The sequence below is a fragment of the Protomyctophum parallelum genome (genome assembly GCF_964188405.1).
Source record: "Protomyctophum parallelum genome assembly, chromosome: 10".
In the NCBI taxonomy this organism is placed as follows: Eukaryota; Metazoa; Chordata; class Actinopteri; order Myctophiformes; family Myctophidae; genus Protomyctophum; species Protomyctophum parallelum.
This window is the reverse complement of record NC_139704.1, coordinates 24,605,303-24,625,237: the sequence shown is the minus strand read 5'-3', so window position 1 is coordinate 24,625,237 and position 19,935 is coordinate 24,605,303. Positions and strand designations below refer to the sequence as shown.

At 41.5% G+C, this 19,935-nt stretch overlaps 1 pseudogene across 1 annotated transcript; it reads left to right on the top strand.

The window, feature by feature from the left end:
* Positions 1-11,009: 11,009 nt before the first annotated feature.
* LOC310865752 (peptidyl-prolyl cis-trans isomerase FKBP10-like) lies at positions 11,010-17,414 on the top strand (annotated as a pseudogene). Its single transcript has 4 exons — positions 11,010-11,157; positions 13,964-13,971; positions 14,164-14,226; positions 17,227-17,414. The product of its transcript is annotated as a peptidyl-prolyl cis-trans isomerase FKBP10-like (transcript).
* The last annotated feature ends 2,521 nt before the right edge of the window (positions 17,415-19,935 follow it).

Genomic DNA, 19,935 nt, shown 5'->3' with positions numbered 1-19,935 from the left:
ATGTTACAGTATAAAACAGCGTGTCACGCCGCACATTTGACATGGTGGAATGAGATTAGATGGAATTTATTTCTAAGTGAGGGGAAATTACAAGCCTATCGGCGTCCCCCCACCACCCCCCCGCCGCCCCATGCCGGCATCGTGCCTCTGCCTCGCCCCCAACCCCCCCATCAGTGGCCCCAACAACAGAAGTGTAGCCGGGCATGAACGGTGACATGAACAGAGAATGACCCCGGCCGTGCTGCCAACCGCGGTCTCCATAGGTAGCTCTACGCTACGGTAACAGCCGGAAGAGAAGCCGTGTTGTTTTTCTTAAAGGTCACGTCTGCGAGAGGTCGCGCAAAGCAGCACCATGCATGTCTCGGTTTGTTTGTTTCGTCCATACTGTACAATATATCGGCTCTGAATTGTGAATCAGGTTTTTTTTTTTGATCTCCCCGACATGCATCCATCATTATATAAGCCATTCAAATTATAAAAATTTAAAAACATTTAATGTGTGGAAATGCACTTAAAAGGTTCTCTGAAAAATTTTGTTATGTCTCCCGGATGTCAAAAGAATCCTATTTAATTTATAAAATAAACTATTTTAGATGGCCTATAATTTTAATGAAAGCTCTGATTGGCCAATGCAGATTATCATCTCTGTCATCTTCAGGATTCAAAATCAGCAAAAGTCGCAGATCTACAAGCTCAACACGATTTGCTTTGCGTTGCGTTTGGATACTTAAGTGATGCTGTCGTATGATCAAAATAGGGCATTAAGTTTACGGAAAAATCACAAGCAGTTAAAGTATGGAGATAAGAGGTTTCTGCCCCGACAGCAGCCGTATACTTGGGGTGCCAGTTAGTGCACCACAGACCATGGGCTCCATTTTCGTCACCACTAAACCCCTATCCCTAAACTACCTTGCCTTTTATTTTACTATTTTGAAAACCATTTTTGAATAGTTCAAATAGCCAATCTACATTGACACGTTGTGAGCTTGTAGACTGGCCATTTTAAAGCGCAAATAACATGCATTTTAAAACTGCTTTTAATATTTAATAATCATATTGTCTATGTCCCTCAAAGTTATTTCTAATGGTTTGAGCCTCAATCACCACTCTGATATAACCAGGCCTTGTCAATTCTTTCTGGACTTTGAAAGCAGTTTTAGCTGCAGTAGCACACTGTCCTGAGGTGGAGAGGGTGCTGATATGCAGATTATTTAATATTTGAGTCATTATAATACTCATGCTAGATAAAACCAGGCTTGTTTCCATTCCATGCCAGCTTGGAAAATCAACAATGGTGGACATTGTAAACAAAGTGGAAATGCAAATTTGCAACTGAAGACTGAAGAAAAGGAGGAATTATACAAAGTAGGGTGACATTGATGACATCACGATGAGACCAAAATCAGTCGAGCTGTTTCTGAGAGCAATTTCCATTAAAACACCCATATGATATGAAAGCCTGATTGTTCAAAATTGGTTATTTGTGGGGATAGAAAACACACATTGGAGCCCCAAAAACACAAAATAAATTGAAAAAGTTGAATTTTATGTTATAGGTCCTTTAACTATTCAAAAATGTTTTGCAAAATAGTAAAAAAAGGCAAAGAAGTTTAGGGATAAGGGGTTTAACGGTGACTAAAATGGAGCCCCATATGTCTGCTGTCTGGAAGAAACCACCTAACTCCAAAATGTTAATTTTTCAGGAAAAAAAAAAACATCCAGCTCAAGTGGAGTTAGGAGGTTTTTTGTCAAAGTGCTTTTTAAAATAAATTATGCCATGTTAGTGCACCACAGGCCACAAAATGCTCCTTGGTCTCGCGATAAGCGGACAATCAGAGGTCTTATCTGGGGATTTCTAAATGCAGCTAGAACAGCTACAAGAATAGCTGCTAACAAACCCACGCCTACTGCTTCGGTAACCAATCACGTCACTGCCCCAATGTGAAGGACTGCCCTCATGACTTTTGATTGGTTCAGCAATGCAGTGTTTTCTTCTAAAGATGGAGTGCCGTGATGTTTGTACTTTTTCTGTTTTGCATGTGTCTATGGAGTTAACGTTACTTTAATAAACCCCCAGGTGTGGTTATAATATTCAAATATGTCTTCCCTGTGTATTTTTGGTTTCTTCTTGAAAGCTGAAAGCCTTTGAAAATGATTGAATGTACAAAATAATGTGCCGCTTTAGGTGAGGTTTGCACAGGGTGTGGTAGTAGTAGAACTAGAAAGCTTGGGTCACCTGACATTTTGCCAAACAATTATTTCATTATTTCTCATGTTGTGGAGATAGTTTTTTCCATCAGATGCTCAACAGCCTTCAATCAACTGAAGATGGACTTTGTAGAGAAAATGCTCAAAAATACAAAAGTTGAATTAATCAGTATAATACAAATTACATGATATTAATTCTAATAAAATGTATACAGTACATCCGTACTGAATCTTGAAACCTTTGTCCAAAAAAATAGTATTATAATTATAGAATTTTGATCAAATGAAATGAAAAATGAAAAGAATGCCGTGCATGCCACAGAGCCAAGCACAATAACTCAAGGACATCACTTTAGCAAACGCTTCAGAAAACAACAACACCCCGCTGTGTCGAAACGAGATTCATTTCTTTCACGGAAACGCTCTTTCATACGGAATTCTCTGAAACAACAGGGGGAAAAGACAATTATTCAAGTCGGTGGCCTTTTCTGGTCATTGTTTGGTCTGCGGCAGCAGCACTGTGACCGCAGGGCTGAGGCCCCTCTTGACACCGCTGTGTGATCCTTTAACACACGTCTTGGGAGCCGCAGCACATCAGGATGACACACAGTGAATGGGGGGACCTCCACCTTTGGCTTCTCCGGGAGAACAACACGTGTCAGTGGGCCCCCCTCCCCCCCCCGCGGGCCCTGTCAGAGGGGCAAGAGGTTAGGCACTCTGTGCAAGCCGCACAGATCTGGCCCTTCTTTCCTGAAGACCACCATAATGACTGCTAATTACGCCCGCCATCTGCGGGGTGGGCTTGTGTTATGTAGACACCTGTTCATTAAGGAGGAGATTTGAGGAAAAACTTTCTTTCTCTCTCTCTCTATCTCTCGCCGCCGTGTGTATTCTCTCTCTACAAAGGGAATTATAATAGACATAATAACACGATGGGTTCTATTATTAGCCTACATGGAGAGACGGTACAGGAGGTGGTGTTCATTTTGATAGGAAATTTTGATTTAGTTTTAGTCAGTCTTTTGAATAAAATTGAATTTAGTTTTAGTTATATTTTAGTTATCTGAAAAGTTTTAGTTTTAGTCTAGTTTTACTCTACTAAATATCATAAGATTTTCGTCGACTAAATAGACTAAAATGTATTTTGGTAGGCAATATTTGGCAGGCCTATTCGTAATGCCTTATTTTACACTTGGTTGCATGCCGAAAATAGCCAATCTATACAAGCTATGCTATTTTCAGAGCCGCAACACCCGAGCGCAACCAAATATTAAATGATTTATACTGATCTCTTTTACACCTATAGTCCCTATCTATCATTTTAGTCTAGTTTTATTTGTTGACGAATTGTGAATATATATTTAGTCTGTAAAAAAAGGTAGTCGACAAACATATTTTCAATTCATAGTTTTAGTTGACGACATCAACACTGGTATTAAACCAATTTGTACAGAATCTTTTCACTCATCTATCAAGCCTATAAACAAAGGTTTCCCACTAATCCACACACTATACTATTAGCACAATCTATAGATATAGATGTACTATCTATTAGTCTGTTGATAATATGAATGCTACATTGTTTCGACAGCACTGTTAGCAAAGACAGGCGAGTAAAGAAATGCTTGGGTAAAGGAACGTATATATATACGTTAATAAACCCCAGAGTGTGCAGAATTGAATTCTTCTCTGCGGCTGTTAATGACTGAATGAACTTTCTGTGATACCTCTGCGGCTTCAGAAGGTATCAACAAGGTTAATCAGGCCACCCGGCGGCATCGCTTTGGCGGGTGTTTGGGAGTGGAAGCCAATAAAAGGCTCTTGGATATCCGTTGAGGGAGACCACAGCCTGTCAATTCTGCAGCCCTAAGAGGTGATCTGCCATTACCACCTCACAGGAGACTAATGAGAGCAGCACCGTGGATAATATGTCAATATTCACTCAGGCTATATGCGTCGCTTCCCGACTGCTTTGCATTTCGTTGTTCTCATGCCGTGGAAGTCAGGCCATTCCGGCAATTAAAACTGTAGGACTAAAAATGTTCGTCAACTACCTTTTTTCACTGACAAAAACTAAATAAAAACTCTACGCTACAATGACTAAAACCATGACTAAATATATTGACAATTTCGTCAAAAAACTAGAGTAAAGTGTTAGGGAGGGACTGGTGGAGAAGAGATCCAGTAGAACTTAAAAACAAGTCATTTTATGTTTGCTTTTGTTGTTCTCATGCGGTGGTGGATGTTCAGACACGGTGAACAGAAAAGTCATGCTCGCCTATCACAGCACAGAACATTTATGTCACTAATACGGAGAAAACACGTTTTCCATATAGGGCATCGACACAGAAGATGCAGAGAGAGGACATTGCGTCAAATAAGTCATGATTTAATGACATTTCAAGGAAATGATGATCATGGAAACCAGTGATTCTCAACCTTTTTTATTTTATTTCTCTCGATTCCATATGCATTACGGCCAAGCACCCTATTAGATGTCCTAATCTGTGGGACCCGAAACCTAAGAACAATGTTAACAATGTTAAGTAACTCCATATATGTTTTCAAATATTTAACTTGAATTGAGTTACACGTTTACATACGACTGACTTCACATTAGGCTGGTGACATTAGAGCCACACCCATTTGTTTATTTTTAATTTACACGATTGGTCCGATATATGGCCTGTCATTCGGTGCAGAATTCCTTTACTGTCGATGTACTGCAGGTACAGAGATAACACTGAAACTCTTGTCAAAATTCTAGAGTTTGTCTCCTTGGTGACTGAGGTGATCCCGGAGCTGCTCGTGCACAAGCACAGCACACAGTTTCACCTGGGACTACGGGCCAGGGTGAGTGTTCACAAGCACAGCACACAGCTTCACCTGGGACTACGGGCCAGGGTGAGTGTTCACAAGCACAGCACACAGCTTCACCTGGGACTATGGGCCAGGGTGAGTGTTCACAAGCACAGCACACAGCTTCACCTGGGACTACGGGCCAGGGTGAGTGTTCACAAGCACAGTACACAGCTTCACCTGGGACTACGGGCCAGGGTGAGTGTTCACAAGCACAGCACACAGCTTCACCTGGGACTACGGGCCAGGGTGAGTGTTCAAAAGCACAGCACACAGTTTCACCTGGGACTATGGGCCAGGGTGAGTGTTCACAAGCACAGCACACAGTTTCACCTGGGACTATGGGCCAGGGTGAGTGTTCACAAGCACAGCACACAGCTTCACCTGGGACTACGGGCCAAGGTGAGTGTTTTAAGTCCTGAGACCAGATTCTACAAAATCCTATGTTTCTCAAACATTTTCATGTCAAGGACCCCCAAAAATATATGTAACTGGCCACCGACCCCCATCTGAAAACATGTTGTTCCAGGCAGGGACCCCCCCCCCCCCCCCCCCATTCCCTGCAGAAGCGAAGATTTGAGTTTAAAACGTTCGCTCTGAAAGAATATTTAATGATTTGCGCCACATTTTTATGATCTTTCAAAAAAAATAGCAGATCTACAAGCTCGTAGCGTGCCACACTATGAGCTTGTAGATCTGCTATTTTTCAATAGCTAAAGTAGTAACATAATGGGTGAATATGGATACAATTTAATTTAAATGTGGGTATAAAGTGCTTCACAAGGTGCACTAGGACCGGGGGCGGATTCACACTGGTCCGGGGTTCACACTCGGGACCACTTGGCAGATGTTGTGAATGAAGAAGTTAGGGTTCAGTCAGTGTCTTGCTCAAGGACACTTTGACAGTCACACGGCCAAGGAGGATCCAGGGATCAAACCACCATCATATATCTCTAAGGGCAGATTGACACAGAGTCGGTTTGATTCAAACTGTTCCCGAATACGATTGCCTTGTCCCCCTCACTGGCCATGATTCACATTGGCCTTGATGAGTACACTTCATTCAACTGTTTTCAATGCTTTCACATTGCAGCGATACCGTATCCGAGTACACTTCATTCAACTGTATTCAATGCTTTCATATTGCACCGATCTGTATCCGAGTATACTTCATTCAACTGTATTCAATGCTTTCATATTGCACCGATCTGTATCCGAGTACACTTCATTCAACTGTATTCAATGCTTTCATATTGCACCGATCTGTATCCGAGTACACTTCATTCAACTGTATTCAATGCTTTCATATTGCAGCGATACCGTATCCGAGTACACTTCATTCAACTGTTTTCAATGCTTTCACATTGCAGCGATACCGTATCCGAGTACACTTCATTCAACTGTTCTCAATGCTTTCACATTGCAGCGATACCGTATCCGAGTACACTTCATTCAACTGTTTTCAATGCTTTCACATTGCACCGATCCATATCCGAGTACACTTCAATCGGTCCCGAGACTACCGCCATGTAGCCTCGGAAACCCAGACGTTTTTATTTCCAGGGAGAAAAGAAAAAGTCTGGGACCGAGTCCACTTCAATTCGGCATAGAGTAGTGCAAACGTTGATCACTCTCTGCTGATTTCTGATCGTCTGCACCTTTGTTAAATTGACGCACACACGTACACACACACACACACACACACACACACACACACACACACTCTCTCTCTGTCGCTAATTAATTAGTCTCATGTCGCGCAGCTGCGTCTAGATTCTGCCGGCGGATCGCTGCCTATGCATAGACTGTAAAAAATATGGACAAAGCGTTCCCCGGGTCTAACATGAACGTAAAATGAAGCCTGTAATAATATGCTAATTCCTGATGTAAGTCGCCATCTTTCTAGATCCGTTTGGTACCAGCTGGCCATTGGCTGGCTCCGTTTTGTACCAGCTGGTCATTGGCTGCCCAGACAACGAGGCGGGACTTCCCCCCTTCTTCTCTGTTGGTTTTTATTTTGACTCGAGTGGGAGGAGAAGACTCTTGAGTGGGAGGGGAATCCCGATCATAGACTGTAACGGTAGCCACGCCCCTCAGAACATACGCAACTTTATGGTCATTTTTTTAATTAATGGGACCATAATTTTCCAAAAAGAATATTATGACATTAGAAATGAGACTTTAAACTAGTGACTGGAAGAAGAAAGTATTCATGACCATGTTTATTAAGGTAATACAGTCTAGGTGAAGTTGGGCCAAAATACATGGGCCTCTATGGAGCTATGGGGCTTTTTGGGTCCAGTCCAGCGCCACAACAGGCCATTATATGAACTACCGATTTCAAATGAGGCTTCACGAAATATCTGGCTGACTGCCCCCCTGTGCCTATGCCACAGAAAGCATAGGTGGATCCCAGGCTAACCGCCATGTGGTCCCGAGAATGGTTGGGTGATCCGCTCCCGGGAACGGTTACACAGCATTCACACTAAACACAACATCTGCCAAGTGGACCTAAGTGCGCAACCGGGACCATAGTGTGAATCTACCCTAAGATAGTCTCGCGTTGCCAGACTGTTGCCTCTCGCAAATTTTCAAATGCTTCCGTCGTACAGTCTGGAGCAACGGAAGAGCTGTCACGAGTAATATATAAAGCAGAAGTGGAGCCTCCTCCCCACTTCCGTTTCGTCTTTACAGTCGCGCAAATGTATCCTAATATAACTAGAAATCACCTAAGCATATTGCTTATTAGCAGAAATGGAAATAAATGAATAAAATGTAAAGATATTTTAAAATATATTTTCGTGAACAGAAATGGCAGCTTCCTTTCTTGGATTTCGGGAGATGTACTGTAGTTCCAGACTCTATATTGAGACTGTTGAATAGTTGTCTGGCTACACGGGACTAGCCCTAAGACAACTACATGCACCATACTGTACACTAGTACTGTATTTTGATCTGCAATTGTTTTATTTTCCAGTATATCCTTGAGCTGTGCCGTAGTGAGCAACTGGCAGATCCTGAATTCATCTCGTTGTACCTTGACAAAGTTAAAGCAGTGACCCCCAAGCCTGCAGAAGTAAGTATGAAAATTTCAAGTGTACCTTAACAGCTATATCAACTATAAAAGCATTGTAATCGGCTTATAACACACTTATTACAGTTATTACTTATAAGCACTCATAATGCAATCACAATAGAGCCTTTTAAAACAACTTAAAATGGTCACTCAGATCTTTTTTTCTTTTGGCCCGGATCATAGGTTTATTATAATTCTCACAGTTACAATTACAACTTGTAATACATGACATTGTAATATATTCATATTTATATCATGCATTATAATCACTGTTATATGGTTTATAGTGTGCAGAAGTAAGTAATTCCAAGTGTACCTTAACAGCTATATCAACTATAAAAGCATTGTAATCGGCTTATAACACTGTGTGATTACAGTTATAACTCATAAGCATTCGGTCATGCAATCACAATAGAGCCTTTTAAAACAACTTAAAATGGTCACTCAGATCTTTTTTTCTTTTGGCCCGGATCATAGGTTTATTATAATTCTCACAGTTGTAACTTGTAATACATGACATTGTAATATATTCATAATTTATATCATGCATTATAATCACTGTTATATGATTTATAGTGTGATTAGTGTGAAGTCACTATCCGTGCTCATTGAGTGCTGATAAAGCCAGAGTCAAGAGTTTCACTTTTTTGGATGTGGAGAACCAAGTAAGACCAACAGCCCTGCTGAAGACCGTATAGGTCCAAACATGTCTGTTCAATAAAGTTTTCCTTCTTTTAACATCAAGTGTGCCCGGATCTCCGATGTGTTATCCCGATTGATCCCAGGAGCACCTTTTTACTATTTAAAAAAAAATATATATACCTGCACAGTGCACACCTCCTGAGCACCTTGCTTGCTTCCTTGCCTCTGCCTTAACCCATTTTGACCTGAGATCAGATTCTAAAAATGTCTTCTACATCCTGACAGTTTTCTGAAAAAGCTATGTTTCTATGTTAGTCGTTCTTCGATTTTTTTAAAATAGCAGACCTACAGGCTCGTAGATGAGCTTGTAGAATGTAGATCTGCTATTTCTCAATAGCTAAAGCATAACGTAACACCAAAAGGGGTTAGCATTACTCAGAGTACTGTCTGTATGTGACCCCAGTTCTCACCTGTGCTGCTTAACTTTGTTGCAGGAGCATGCGGTAGAAATGGACGTGATGGAGACTCCATTTCTGGAACTTGTCCAAACTCTGCTTAAAGACTCTGAAGAGAGGGAAAAAAAAATTCACGGTGAGACATCACTTAATACTCTCTTACGGCAACACATCTAGCACTCTAATGGTAGAGTCCTCAATGGGCCTGGAAATTAAGGCCCCGGTCCTAACTGGGATAGCCCAAGGCCAGGCCTGATTAATTGGCATGCATTTTAGGTAGTAAGTAGCCTTGCCGAGCCATGAGGCCCATAGGGGCAGGAGCCTATCTCCTGTTTTTGTAGCCATGAGGCCCATAGGGGCAGGAGCCTATCTCCTGTTTTTGTAGCCATGAGGCCCATAGGGCAGGAGCCTATCTCCTGTTTCTGTAGCGTGAGGCAGCTTGATGTACAAGTACACCCCCTGGACATGACGCTAGTATGTCGCAGGGACTTACCCCCCAATACAACCCTTGATGCTGAGTGTCAAGCAGAGAGGCACTGGGTCCCATTTTAGAGTCTTTGGTATGACCCGGCCAGGTATTGAACCCCGACCTCCCAGTCTCAGGGCGGACACTCTAACCACAATGCCACTAAGCTGGTATGCATGTCAGGTACCCAGCCCTAAAACATCAGGTCGGGTTTGGGCAGAAGTTGAAAACTATCACAGAGTAAAAATGAAACACCAGTCAGCACCATCTTCATAATAGATAAATACACACGGACACTAACAGCTGGACATAGGAGGGGCTAGCGCCCCTCAAAACACTTTTTTTCATGGAGTAGAGCCCAAGGCATGGCCAGGCCCGACTAATTATCATACATTTTATGCCTGGCCCGGTCCGGTAAAAATGGTATATTTTTAAGATGGCTATTTTTGGAATTTGGCAAACGAGCATGAGCAGCAACTTTAATGATCATTCAGAAATTGTCCACATTGGCGAAAGGGCCTTTCTGTGTGGAGTTTGTTAGCATGTTCTGAAAAAAATCCAGTCCACATTAGAAACAAACCTGTGACCAACATGACCTTGTTGCTGTATTGCATGTTCTCCTTCCTATTAAGCTAAGAACAAAGGGCGACCGGGCTTTCGCAGTGGTTGCTCCTACTCTCTGGAACGCCCTGCCCCTCATGTTAAAAAATGCTGAGTCAGTAGACTCTTTTAAAAGAAAGCTAAAGACACCATTTATTCCGTAATTATTTTTCCCATGTAGTTCTTACCTGACTTATTTTTACATTTTTGTGATTCTGCCTCTAGTTTACTATTTTACATGCCTATGTTTTCAGTTTTTGCCTTGTTTTTTCTTCGTTAAATTCTTTATTGTCTTTTTACTGTACTCCAGTAACTCCAGCTATTTTACTGTTGTGTTGTACACTGTGCACAATTAGTCTGAATGACGATGTGCTGTAACATGGACGTTTATAAAACAGACTGCTGCATGTAAACCATACAGGACTTCCACCACACTGATTCTGATGGCAAACCCTTCAGTACGTGCACCAACCAATCACAGTCGATATTACAACAGACACTAGGTGGTGGTAGAGTAGAGTTAACTGTATGAATCTGACCTTAAATGTTGCTACTAGTAAGCTTATTGTCGACTCGCCAATGCATGGTTTATTTTGCATTTAACACGGCATCGAACACATGACTATACTTTATAGTAGACTTTTTTATCATTATTGTTCTACTTTTAAAACTTTTCACCTCTGTTCCCCTGCAGCCATGAGTCATGACCGTGGTACTGCCTTCATCAGCCAGGGGGGGGTTGGGCAGACTCATCACAGGAATGGACCGGGGGCTTCAGGGCATGTGTGTTAATGAGCGCAGGAAGATTACCGTGCCACCACACCTTGCCTATGGAACCATAGGAACAGGAGGTACGAGAGACTCAACATGTGTATACATCTTTAAGAAATAATGTCTAGAGATCAGGTCGCTATGTGGCTCTCACATCTAGAGACCTACATCACAACACTGATGGGCTGCAGTCCTTTCCTTCCTTCTTTTTATGCCCATATAGGGAGGTATCTGTCAGTTCATGTGTCTTTTATGCCAATATTTAGAGTCATGGTGACATGAGTGACAGTTATTTTTATTCAAATTGACAATTTGGGGAAAAAAATCACACTCTGTGCTCAGCCAATCAAATCATCACAAGTGTCATTCCGAGAGGTGGCTCACCATCAGATGGGATGAGATGTTGATCCAACATTTCTTGATCTTTCTGCTGTTCCTTCATCTGGAATGTGGTCTCTGTTGTTATTGTTGTCGTTGGTTGCCATGGCTGCCAGTTCCCACCTGATGTTGTGTGGGAGTTCTGATTGGTCCAGAGCGTACTGAATAACTTCTAGCTTACATAACGTCTTAAGACAAGGACTGAAGTCTAAGATGAACAGCTCATCAGAGATATTGTGATCTCCTTTCCTTCCTCCAAAGAGGATGATACAATCTCCCACAATGCAACAGCACATACCAGACATTGGACATCCTCTCCCCTTGGGCTCAACCTTCTTCCAGGAGAAGGTCTCTGGACTGAATTTCCACACATCATTGAAGATCTGCTTACAGTTCCAGCCACCAAATATGTACAGCTCTCCATTGTAGGTAAATGCTGAATGACAACAGCGTCCTTCTGGTTTAAGTTGAACAGACGGTGTGTTCAGCCAGACGTCGGTCTCTGTGTCAAACACTGTGATGGTGTTGAAGACCATATGGAGCCAATCGTCTACAATTCCACCCCCGAATACAAACATCTTGGTACCAATGATAGTAGCAGAGTGAGATGATAAAGATGGAGTTCCTCTGGTGTTAATTAAAGTCCAGACCATTGTGCTGGTGTCCAACTTGTACATGTCTTTAGTGTATCCAGTCTTGATCCATCCTCCATGGATAAACATGACCTTCTCCAACACACAGGCTGAGTGGGAGATCCTCTCCTCTGGAACAGTCCCAGAAACCCTGGTTTGGAACCATCTGTGGGAGTCAACATCAAATGCATAAAGCACATTGCAGTAAGGATAGCCTCCCCAGATGTAGACTGTATCTTCAACCAACACAGCTGTGTGGCCCCAGTGCTTGGATGGAACCTCAAGGTGACCGTCTCCTCTTCCTGGTTCCACTGGAGGTAACTTCTTCCAGCATAAAGACACTGTGTTAAAGACATGGACATCCATCTGTTCCATGTTGTTGAAGGTCCATTCAACACGGCCTCCAAATGAATACAGTTTGTTCCTCACTGCTACAGCAGCATGACCGAGTCGCTTTGGTCCTCCTGCTTTGGAAACGGTCCAAGACAACATCTGTCTGTCTGTTGTCTGTCTGTCTGCCTGCCTGCCTGTCTGTCTCTCTCTTCTCTCTCTCGACGTATACAGTCATTTTCAACACGGTGCATCATCTTATATCTTCTGGTGTGAAATCACACGAGAACACAAACTGTTGCCATGCACGCCTTAACGATGCCAATTAGTGCAGCTGTTCTTCATCTGCACCCTTTGAACTCTATTGCTATATTTATTACTTCATTGCGGCTACCTTGGGGTCTATGGATCTATGGGTCTTCCACACGTATAGCATAGTATATATATGTATAGTTTATAATATAGTTTCATTATATAGATATTCCACTGTTACGTTCTTAGCTTACGCATGTTTCATGATAAATGCTTTTTATGTGATGCATTCCCATGCTTTTTTGTTATTGCTTAATGTAAGTCACTCTGGATTAAGACTAAGAGCGTCTGCTAAATGCCCCCCCTGAGGGTGGAGGCCCGTTTCAATTGAAACTGGTGAAACATACTTAAGGCCTCCTATGGTGGGAGAGAGACGGGTCATCATTGTTCCACCCTTCCTGGCCTATGGGGAGAAGGGATCTGGTAGGCTACAAACCAATATTCAAACCACATCTTTAATGCACTAGTTTAATAACACTAGTAGTTAGTACACATAAAGTTATACACATAAAAGAGATGTTGTCACATGCTGCTGATTGCTATCTCAACAGGTCCGAATATCCCTCCGCAAGCCACGCTGGTGTTTGAAGTGCTGATGGTGGACATCTTCAATACTAAAGACAAGCTTACAGTGGTGGTGACGGAGGTGCCGAAGAACTGTACCCGCAAGACGGTGGTCGGAAACTACATCCGGTACCACTACAATGGCACCTTCCAGGATGGCTCTAGGTAGAGAAAAGAAAAAATCTGTTTTCTGAAGTGTAATATAGAAGCATAATTCCATATCGTTTGCACAGCTTGAGGTCTTATTCATGACGTCTTCCCACTTCTCCTCTGGCAGTTACCAGCGTAACAGTACCTACAACACCTAAATTGGCAAGTTTGGCTGCCAGAAATATGTTTCTGTCATTGGGAAAGGTTATATTGGGAAAGGTAATTTGGAATTACGTCACGTCCGGTGCTATTTGGTGTTGAACCAGCGATGGCTCACAACATTGTTTGTCAAGCCTCCGTGTAGACGGAAGGACATGAATTGTTTGAGAGAAGTGTGTCATTAACCAAGGTTTGTTTGATGTTTCTGAACCAATGTTTTACATTCTTTGTCAACATTTATGGTGTATGTTTGATTTGTATATGAGTTTAATTGATGCGATTTGTTTTTGTTACAGTTTGACGTTTGTTGTTGTTCATATGGGTTTCCTGTCTTTCCATTCCCTTCATTCCCCTTATGCAGCCAGTGAGGTAAATCCATGTGTTCATCATGTATGCATTATATTGTCATGTTCGTTATGTTTATGTGCTTATGTTTGTTCATGTACTGATCGTTGTTTATTCATTGTGTGTTCATCAGTTTTGACGTTGGTCTATTGAGAGTGAGAGCTCAATAAAATCACTATGAGTTACCTCCCACCACAACACTTGGCTCCAACAAAGTGTGTGGGTGAGAAGAGACGGGTGGTCGTTCCACCACACTTGGGGAACACGGTGAAGATGGAGGTCAGTATGCGTGTCTGCTCTCATAATGTACATTATATATGGACCCCCACTTGCTTTCTTTTTACCAGCTTGAGTGAAGCTGGTCTATATGCAGTCGCTAGTAGTGACTTTTTCATCACTTTCTCCTCATTGGCTGTCCTAAGCCAATGGAGTCCAATGTTTCCCATACTGAACTGGCGTATAGCCTCGGTCCCAGCCTTACTCATCTGCGAAGAGAAAAGCCTGGTCACAACCACCAATGACAACACTTATTTCATTCACGGAGAATGTAAATTGTCAACGTCATTTCCTTGAGCGGTACTTCCACCAAAATCCTGCAACTTCCGCCCCCAAAAATACACTCTACACAGCTTAGGTCTTGCCCAGCGTGACTGGCGTAAGAGCGTTGGCACTGACTGAATCCGTCAGTGCAACACGTTCACCCGAACGTCCTCTCAGACTATGGCATCACAACTTAACACTAGGAAGTCTGAGCAGCCGTTCTGACCGAATTTGAAATTTCAACGTTTATTTTCTTAGCCCATGGAGTCCAGAGAAAGTTCCCCTTGCATGACTTTGTCTAAATATTCGGTTGAAATCATCTCTGTTTTTTTTTCCATTTGAAACATTTTGTAAATATGATTTTAGGCATATATCTCTTACTCAGTCTGACTATAATCGGCCCAATCGACCGCCGTCACCCTTTCTCCCCCTCTCGTCTTTTGTTTGCGCTGCTTGATAATGGTGTTAATGGTGATTCCCCGACATTTCCTTTTCACTTGATATCGTTTCGTAGAGAGCGCCTACACAACCGATTTATATACCAAATGAAAGCCCCAATTCCATAGTTTACATGGTATTTTGATTTTTTTTAAATGAGCAAAAAATGAGCGAGTTATGGTGGTTATGGTGGTAGGGGTGGAGAAAAAAAAAGAACACATGCAGACAGCTGGAGACGGCATTGTTGTTGTTCAAGGCTGCATTCCATGTCCAACGAATTAAATCATATAGGCTATGTTTGGCTGGTTAATTAACATGGAATTTGTTTATTATTTTGATAAGATAATAGGAATATGAATACAATGATTATTATCATTGTTATTATTATTATTATTATTGAATGCTCGGTTAGACTCGACCCGACATTTACTTTCCATGAAGCGAGAACGCTTGCCGATGCGCGATACAAAATAAAAAGTGTTTGAATAATTCCAACCACATAGACCTCCCGAACCGCTAAATGTTTTGTCAGTCAAAAGAACAGTTCTTTCTGCAAGCGACGTGGAACTTATGTAGGCATGCTGCTGTGGATTAATTTGTTCTGGCATATAGGCTCAATATCGCCAGCTCTTTGTCAGTCAAAAGAGTTCAGCCTGTCCGTCCTTCTTTATCTGTAAACTTTTTCTCTCTCTCTCCCTCTCAGGGAAGCATGCAAATGTTCATGAATTCAATAACTGCACGATGTTATAAGCAGCTGAGCTGGTGTTTCTCCTCAACATGCAGTGCATTTCACGTGTGGAGTTTATTTTTTGTATCACCAGGCTGCAGTCTTTCTATTTAGTGTCTATTTAGTGTGCAAGGCTTACATCCGGTAAGCCACTGTATGCGCTGAGTTCCATACACAACACATACACGAACCGTATCCTCTCCTCACCGGATGTTGAATTCACAGTGCTAACGGCCGTATTCTGAACGATGTTTTTTTATTAATTAAACTGATATAACAACATAACGTGGCTAATAATTGTTTATTTGGAATGTACTTTGGCTGGTAATTTAGGTAAATATAACGCGACTCACTTGTATAAGTAATTTACCGCGGACAGGCCGCATTTAATGCAATACATTGGCTTTAGTAATGTTGTTAGCTTATAATATTAGCAACTGTAAGCTAACAGCTGGAGGACTACGGACAATCCGGTCAATAACATCATTACACTTAAACATTAATACAATTATGTCATGTTTACATGCCTAGTCAAGCAGTCTGTACATCGCGTGGGGTCACATATATTAATTACATTGATAACACACAAGAAAAGACAAGTGATCTTGCTCTTTTGGAAGGAAAAAAATAACAACAAAAGGCAGCAACGTGACACTCTTCCATGGCTATGTTGCAATATAGTACTAACGGGCAACGGCAAAATATATATTTTTCACATGTATTATTAGTTTCATACATTTTAGGAGTGAAAACATGTGTTAAGAAACATATTATGATTTAATTCGTTGGAAATGGGATGCAGGCTTGAACAATGTCTTCTCCAGCTGGAGAGGGACGTGTGGGGGAGAGAGTGGCCAATCAAATCGCACCAAAAACACGGTCCCCCCGACCGTTCAGCCGACTGAGTAGTAGTGATTTTTTTTCAGACTTCGTAGTGTTAAAGAGGGAAATGTGCATAAGTTGGGTCAATATTCTAAACTTTTATTTGTTTGATGAATGGCCCTAACAGTTTACACTTTACAGAGAGCACCCCTCCCTCATCTGATGACATTGTCAGTGGCCTGTCTGATACAATAGCCTAGTAAAATTATTAGATTGTTCGAAACTAAATGATCGGTGCTCATGTAAGGCTTATATTACATTATACACAATACATACATGTCCTGTATGTATTGTCCTGAATGTATGCATTGACCTGAGCTGGATGAAATTCCCTGTGTCTCTGAAAGTGTGAAAAGTATTGTTTATGTTTACAGTTAGATGTTGGATTGTTTGTGCCTGTAAGAGTGCATAAATAAATCCACTAGTGAGCTTTAAGCCCAAGGCCAAGCCACACCAAAGGGTCGGGTTGGGACAAAACTGTTAGACCACACCGATGCAATGGTGTGTTTTACCTTAAAACGGTTTTGTCCCAACCTGACCCTTTGGTGTGGTTTGGGCTTTAGATGTGTACAGTAGGTCACCTTAATTTAACTTTAGTAAGATGCAAGTCATGACAGTACTTTTCAAGAGTTTTAGCTCGCCACAAGCTGTCATTTCTTTTCTCGTGTATTCTTCTCTCTCCCCTTTTGTAGCCAAAGGTGTGCCTAGCAGTGCAGTGTTGTTGTTTGAGCTGGAATTGGTGGACTTAAAGAAGGGTGTGCCTGAGGGATACATGTTTGTGTGGCTGGGAGAAAGCCCAGATCCCTTGTTCCCTGCCATGGACATCAATGGTGACAAAGAGGTGCCTCTGGAGGAGGTAAGTTAAACAAGCCATCAGTCTTAAGTAGGGATGCACTGATATGGAAATGGCCGATACTGATGTTTAAAATGCAGTGTTGATTTTGACAGCAAATTCTGATTTTAGTCTTGGGGCTATATCTTGCCCTTACCCTTAAATGCATTTGCCTTTTTTTTCTCTTTTGAAAATAATTAAAAATTTGTTCAAATGGCCAATCTACAACCTCACAATGAGTCGCTGTAGATCGGCTAGTTGAACAATTTAAAAATGTTTTTCAAGATGGTAAAATATGGCAAATAAGTTTAGGGATATAGGGTAAGGCTCGCCCAAGATGGGGCCATTAGTCTTTTGAATAACACACCATTTTGTTTAGTCTTAGTAGACTAAATATCAAAAACCTTAGTCTTTTAGTCTTGGTCAACAAAATTGACACACTTAAAGTAACAATTTAGCCGATACTGATCATTTCATTTTTGGTGTTATTTGCCCCTTTTGTGCCAGTGAAACAAATAAATCTTAAGTAACTGTTCAGAATCTGTAGCTTGGTACGCCGCAGAATTGTGCAGATAAGCAAAACTCTAATATAGCCAGCACAAAATGTATGCTTATCAACAGTTTAATATCAGCTACTCACTGCCATCTGTAAATGTCAACTTTATTATATTGGCGCATCCCTAGTCTTAAGTCAAGCAATTTCTAGCCGACAATATTATAAAGGATATGTTCGATGTATTTGTTACTGTACCGGTAGTTATTTTGGATCATACTGTATCAGGACTTTTACTCCTTGCAAATGTACTTTTAGTCCACTACATTTGGACAAAATATTCTATCAATATAACCAGAAATGTTAACTTGCAAATATTATTGTAACAGTAAAGAAAAGGATATTTATTATAAAACGATTTTTATTATGTTCCACAACACTTGACACATTTTTATAATAATAAAAGCACATCTGGTCTTGCATAAAATAGCCTCTCTAAAAAATATACAACCAATGGACTATTCTTTTTCAATTTGGTGTATGGGCCTAAGGCACAGTGTGAAGTTTGTGAACTCCAAACACAACTGATCTAGCAGCATTTTCAAATAAACTAGCAGTTTTCTGGAATGATGGGCCCAAGTGCTTGACAAGCTAGTTCAGTGCAAGCAGTTGAGGAAAAGTAAACGGAACAAAAAAAAGTGAGTGCTAGTGAGATGAACCATATACTAAGTATATTCACTCACTGAGTGAGGTATTTCACTATGTTTTTGGCAATGGCCAAGGTCTGGTCATTCACCAAGACAATGTCAAACCATTCCTTATAAGACGTCTTCATCTCCTCCACCGTCTTCAGCTTCTCATCCTCAATTCCTCAGTTCAATACAAACGGGAGAAGAATAAACTGTAAGTTCATGGGTAATAAGGACTAATGTTAAATGTAAACATGACCATCAAAATGTATAGTATGTTACCTCTAAATAAGTTAGAGTAATGTGAAGGGTAATAGTTTAATAAGGAGCCCGTTGTGGGAGGACTTCACGGCCGAAATGGTGACAGCCAACCAGATTCGTCTGGAACCAGGCTATAACCAACCAGAGCCCAGTATTCAAATATGGGGAGAGACATGGGGAAAAATCGAACACTGAGAGGGACGAGACTAATATACTACGAGAGGCTAATGTACTGTATACCCATCCTCTCATCTACTAGTACTTACTTATGTTAACAGTGTTTAACCAAACCCTATTTTATACTGAACTGTACAGCATTGTTGCATGTTGCAAATAGCTGATCCGCAAGCTCACATGTGATGTGATGCATTGTGTGCTTGTACAATCGTCTATATAAACTATTTTTGAACACTGTAAAACCTTCGCATATACAGTAATGACATGCCCAAATTAGGGATGCCAGGTTGGAAGTGGCATTGGTGATGCCATTGGTGATGAATCAGTTGATGTGTAAACCTTGTAACTGTAGAAGCCAATCTTGAGGATGCTCTGATTGCCCTCGATGCCTTCAGCCATGGTGACATCTCCTTCAGAGTCTCCCAGTAGGAGCACGTTGTGGCGTCCTTGTCCTTCTACTGCTGCCTTCACTTTCCCCAAAGACTCTGAGGTGAGCAGACGAGCCAGCTTCTTGTTGAAGATGTGTATCAGTGGCTCTTTGAAATCCTTCAACACGTTCTGGAGGGGTCCATGCATGGAGGTTAGGATAGGAATGTGTTAACGTACAAATACAGCACACAATGCACCATCATCTCACTCAAAACTCACTTCGTCATCAAACTCCATGTAATTGGAGACAACGTTGACGTTTGTGTTGAAGACCTTATACTTTTGAATGACGACCTCCAGGATATCTCCTAATCCGGCAGAGAATATTGTCAGTGGGATGCCTTTCTCACGCAGGTCATTGAAGAAGTCCTCGTAGCCATCCCTGTGGAAATAAGTCATCATCACTGGAGTTAAAAACGAGGATAATGAGTCTGGAAGTACATCATAAAATGGGTGCACACTTCGTCCATTTGTGCTTAACATGCATGGGCTCCTACAATGTTAAGATCTATTACTATTA